This window comes from Perognathus longimembris, chromosome 4, assembly GCF_023159225.1.
Source record: "Perognathus longimembris pacificus isolate PPM17 chromosome 4, ASM2315922v1, whole genome shotgun sequence".
Lineage (NCBI taxonomy): Eukaryota > Metazoa > Chordata > Mammalia > Rodentia > Heteromyidae > Perognathus > Perognathus longimembris.
The window spans coordinates 60,746,816-60,752,815 of record NC_063164.1 but is presented as its reverse complement, the minus strand read 5'-3'; the positions used below and the strand labels follow the sequence as shown (position 1 = coordinate 60,752,815).

General features: G+C 35.9%; 1 protein-coding gene across 1 annotated transcript in view; it reads left to right on the top strand.

Annotated features, from left to right (window-relative positions):
• The first annotated feature begins 4,152 nt into the window (after nucleotides 1-4,152).
• Tank (TRAF family member associated NFKB activator) overlaps nucleotides 4,153-6,000 on the top strand; it is an 85,898-nt gene continuing 84,050 nt past the window's right edge. The window contains exon 1 of the mRNA XM_048345340.1: nucleotides 4,153-4,263. The gene's annotated coding sequence lies outside the window, so the exon portion shown is untranslated. The remainder of the gene's footprint in view (nucleotides 4,264-6,000) is intronic.

The window sequence follows — 6,000 nt, the reverse complement described above, 5'->3', positions numbered from 1 at the left end:
AGGCTAGAAACATTCAAAAGTAGGCATAAGAAGTAATCAAAAGTGGCAGAGAAAACATTCAATAAGTGAGAGACAGAATATGTATGAATGACAAATAGATACATGAGAAATGCTCAACATTCTTGGCTATCGAATAAACAAATGTGAATCAAAAACAATTCAGAGATTCTATCTCATTTCAGTTAGATTGACCCTTCTATTTTCTTCAAGAATTTGAGCAACAACTGCTGGTGGGAAGATTGGGGAAAGGGAGCCCTATTGTACTGTTAGGAATGTAAACTACTCTATCTAGCAGGAGGTTCAAAGATTTTTCAACAAACTACATGTAGAACTTTCCTAAGACCCACACACACCAATATCCAGATCTACCCAGATCATTACAAGTTAGGATACCATAATAACTCATGCACATCCACATTCATTGCTCCACTATTCACAATAGCTAAGTTACACAAACAGCTTAAATTTCCTACAACAGACAAGTGGATTAATAAAAACATGTTACATATACACCATGGAATTTTACTCATCCACTAGAAAAAAAAAAGATCATGTCAATTTTCAGGGAAATAAAGTGAGCTAAGCCAAGCTCAGAGACACAAATGGCACATTTTTTTTTTCTCTCATACGTGGAAGTTAGATGTAAACTATAACTGGACATGAAAACCTATACAGAATTAGGCATTCAAACAGTCAGACTAAAGGACAATACTTTTATGGGAGGAAACAAAAGGTGTAACACCTTGAGCATTTGAAATACTATTTCTCAAAATGAGTTCAGGAAATGGAAACATCAATTTTTTGTTGTTGTTATTATTGGTAGTAGGAATGGTGGTAGTGGTGGTGGTTGGTGGTGGTATTTGTTCTTGAGTTTTTTTTAAGGGGGGGAGACAAAGAAAAGGTGCAGAAAGAGAGGGAAGAAGGATAAAAAAGATGCAATCGTGCTATTCAGTATATATACCATGTAGAAGATGAGCTATGTAACTTGTGAGCAGGGATGGGAAGGGAAAGCTGGGGAAAAGCAAAGCAAAGAGTGACATTGTCCAAAGGAGAAATGTGCTCATTACTTGACTTACAAAATGGTAAAACCTCAGCACAACAAAATTTTATTGTTATTAACTATAATAAAATGTATTTTTATTAATTATAATAAAATTATTGTCAGAAAGTGAGAGAAATGCACTCAATGAAGCCATAAAGAAGCTCTTAGTTGACATTTGAACATAGTTATTTCCTTCCCATGTTCTCTGGAGTCATAAAAGTATAATATTTATGAGTATTTTTTTTTTTTTTTGGCCAGTCCTGGGCCTTGAACTCACTTGAGCACTGTCCCTGGCTTCCTTTGGCTCAAGGCTAGCACTCTGCCACTTGAGCCACAGCGCCACTTCTGGCCGTTTTCTATATATGTTTTCTATATATGTATGTGCTAGGGAATTGAACCCAGGGCTTCATGTATACGAGGTAAGTGCTCTTGCCACTAGGCCACATTCCCAGCCCATATTTATGAATATTAATAACTGGTTTGTCTTTGGTCTCAATGAGTGGTACTCAGAAAAAATGAGTCAAAAAATAACTAGTTCTTCCTTTGTTCTAGAGGAACTCCTATTTCCCTATTAGTTTGAAGATTTTATTAACATCTTCATATTACTGCCTCAAGTAACACTCAGCTGTTTTGTAACACTGGTGCTAAACTGTATCTCTTTGACTCTTGCTGGTCTCTATTTTTTTCCTGAATTTTGAATGTTTATGGGATGTTGATAGGGCTAGTAGTAAGTAGAAACTTGAAAATTATGCCTATTAAATTTCTCAGTGGTATCATACTATTACTTGAGCTTGTCAAAGGTTTTGGTGTTTGATGTTGTCAGCCTCTTTTATTGTATATCACTTAGTGTCCTATTCCTTTTGATAGCCAAACATACATCACTGTCATATAAGGAGAATATAAAGCTGGGAATTCAAGGTATTACTTTCACTCTTATTCTCAAAACCAATAGGCTAAAGATACTCAAATGCTTATTTTATCTATGTATCTCAGTAACTAATTTTTTAAGAATAGATGTCAAGAACATGAAAACAATGTCTATCACCATGAGTATAAATAACACTCTACAATGTTGAAAAGCAAATAGGGATTATCAGAAATTTTTTTATTTATAAAGTTATTTGAACAACCAAGATACCATAAATTTAACCTAAAAGAAATTAGAGTGAATTCACTAAAAATATAAAAGGGGATAGAAAATTAATTTTTAATCCTCAATCCTTTTCCACATTCAATCTGTAAGTGTCTAGATGTGGCTTGGTGCCCATTTTCTCCTTCTTCTCTTAAGAGAATTTCTGCATTTCTATTTGCCATAGCCATGTTTATGACTCTGAGAAGAAAAAACGTTGGAGTGGGGCCAGGAAATAGGAAAAGGAACCATTAGGAAGAATAAAAACAGAAATTTCCATCTGCCTCCCATTCTTTGTCTACAGTCTAAACCAATCAGTGGCATTGATTTTAAATATCATGCACTCAGACAGAATTCCTTGAAAAAGAATCTCTAAATTAGGCTTATCTGTAGAGGCCCCAGGAGCTTCTCTCCACACCAGACTGAGGCTGAGTCCACAGGAATTCTGCAGGAGCTTGGGTGTTAGCTAAATTCAATGGCCAACAATAGCAAAAGGAGGGGGAACAGGATGGAGAGACCAAAGAAGTGGGCATTTCCCAGCTTAGATAGGAGCATAACAATTTTAAAAAAAACTTTACTTTTAGAACCTTGATCAATCAAAAAAATGAAAACTATTAAAAAAGTAGTAGACTTCTCTGGGGCTATCTCCAGTCTTCATTGTTTTGTTTTTACCATATTTACAAGCATTAGATAGGTTTTATTTTTCCATTGCATCTACAAATGTTTAGTTTTGTTATTTCATCAGAGAGTTCTAAAGTCCATAGTGCCAGAGGAAATTTTTTACTTCATTATATATTCAATGAGTAAATGAAGCACTTTTCATCACAGCTTATTATTTTACATATTTGAAGACTAATTTTTATAAAAATAATTCCATCGTAAGTAGCAATCTTTCAGAATTATTAAACATAAAAAGAAGCTAGGTACTGGTAGCTCATACCTGTTATCTTTCCCTAGTGGGAGAGTGCATGAGACTTTTATTTCTAGCTAATCACCAAAAAGCCAGAAGTGGAGCTGTGGCTTAAGTGGTAGAACACCATCCTTAAGTGAAAAAGCTAACATACCTAAGTTGAAGATCCAGTATTGGCACTAAATAAGTGTGTGTATACACGCATATATATGTATATATGTCAAAAAGAGAGTAGATTATGAACCAAAATTTGTGAGTCCTAGCACTTCTACTAACCAGAACCTTGTGTGAGGCCTCTTCAGACTTCTCATCTGTTATAATGCGGATTTAACAAAGTCTACTCAACTGCCACTGTCATTTTCCAGCTCAGTAACTTGATATGTGAGACTAATTGAATAAGTCAGAAATTTCACTTGGATTCAAAACACTTAGATTGTAATCTGAGAAATGTTTTAACTGTCTATGATACTGAGTATGTATCTTCTCTTTCCTCATCTGTAGTAAAAAGAAAATTCAACAGATGGGACCTAAGGACATTTCCAGGTCTAAAATTTTTTATGACAAAGAAAAACATTTGTAGCATATATGTTGTCATGCATTTGCATATAAAACTTGACACTCTTCTCCAGATAGCGTGGAATTGAATATAAACCATATTTTTATCCCAATTAACCTCTGCAGGCCCTGAAACAGGGCAGTTCTACTTAAATTTGACTCTGCTGTTTATAAATATATTGCTTAGGTTAAAAAAAAAATGACTCCTTAAAAGTTAAGAAGTCAATTGTCAGTTGAGCTTTCAACATATACATGAAACTATGTTTCATCTCAGGAAAATTTGTGTTTATAATTTCTAGTTTTTTCCTAAAATGCCTGAAGTATTCAAGTAGAGTCTTTGCTTCAAAAGGAAGCCAGAGTTACAGTCACGGGTGGTTTACAGAACATTTTCTGGTAGTTTTTGCTTCATTTTAATATCTGGACATGATTGGCTGTTGTTAGCTACAAATAAGGAAGTCTTCAAGTCAGGGGATTTCTCAGTGGAAGTTCCCAGTTTAACACAAGGGAGAGCTCAGGACAGCCTGGGCGGCAGTGATAGAACCTGTGCAAACAGCTACCAGAATGTGTACTGTCTTCATCTTTAAAGAGAAATAGTCTGTGAAGGAAGACTTGTATCCTGGAGAAGAGGTAATCAAATTTTATTGGTTCATACCAATTTTCAACCTAACAAAGTGGCCAGGATGTCTCTAAAGTATTACAGATTCATTCCACTTTTGTGTTAATGGTGCAATTCATGAGATGATTCTATAATGTTTTGTAGTTCTTGTAATTGTTTGAAGTTTGGTATTTAAAAAAAAAAAACACACCAAAATCCAAGATGAATTTTGAACTCTGTAGTCTTTTTTCTTTTCTTTGTAACTTTTATGGTAGAATTCATTCGGTTTCTAATGGAGATGAATTTGTAATGTTATATCTGGAATATAAATCTTCATTAATGAATAGTTTTTATAACATATAAGGCCAAAAGATATTGGGTCTAAGTTCAGAGGTATATAGCTTACTAGGTTGAAAAATAAAATTAAAAGTGTATATATCCACACATTTTAATCGCATCAAAAAATCAATTCCAGCCTGACTTAATGTCCACTCAAACATTTCTATTTCATAAAACATATGATAATGAATTTTTCATGACAGTAAAGTATCACCCTTATAGACAACCTTACATTTTCTATTGAGAATGCCTGAACTTGTAGAATTACAGTAGTAAAGCCTTTATTGTGTTACCAACTGACCCTTTTATTTGTACACTCAAAAATGAATATTAAAACCTTCATAGAATTTTCTTAAGAATAATCCTTGAGGGGCTGGGGATATAGCCTAGTGGCAAGAGTGCCTGCCTTGGAAACACGAGGCCCTAGGTTCAATTCCCCAGCACCACATATACAGAAAAAACGGCCAGAAGCGGCGCTGTAGCTCACGTGGCAGAGTGCTAGCCTTGAGCGGGAAGAAGCCAGGGACAGTGCTCAGGCCCTGAGTCCAAGGCCCAGGACTGGCCAAAAAAAAAAAAAAAAGAATAATCCTTGAGAACATTGGGAGTTCAAAAAGATTAAACACCAGCAACTATTATCACTATTGATATACTAATAGCTGTCATTTATTGACTGCCTGATGGAAGAAAATGATCACAGATCTTCAGTGTCAGATCTAAAGTGGCAGAATCAGGGAATGTTTAAATATAAATTCATACCTCGTCTTTGTCCATGGCTTTCTGTTACTGTTTTATCCCCGGCTTTCTTATAGTATCAAAACTATTTACTGAGTGCTTTATCCAAGCTGCAGTATGATGGAGAAAAGGAGAAATGACCTCACCAAGGTCACAGAATTGCGTTCCACTCACCTGACCTCACCTCCTCCCTCCCTGTAGGGCACACGCCCATGTGTGCCAAGGTGGACACCCTAGTCTACCTTTGGGAGGATGTGAAACTGCAATCTGGCCCAACCGCCATGAAACTCAGGTCCAGCAGGCAACCAGGAAATTAGAACAACGACAGGTTATTTCTTTTAAACACTTGTGGCTGCTCGAGATGGTTTAAATAAACCTGTTAGCCTGGTGCTGGTAGATCACACCTTAATATTAGGAGGCTAGGTGAGAGGATCACTCTCAAAGCCAGCCCCAGCAGGAAAGTCTAGGAGACTCTCATCTCCACTAAACTACCATAACAGCCAGAAGTAATGTTGGCTCAAGTGGCAAAGTGTTAGCCTTGAGCAGAAGAAGCTCAAGGACAGTGCCCAAACCCTGAGATCAAGCCCTAAGACCCACACAAACAAACCAGATCAAATTAATTTAATTACATCTGTTAAATCCCCAAAACAAAGTTCTGGTTAAAATTTCATAAAACTTATTTTCTAAATTGAGGAATA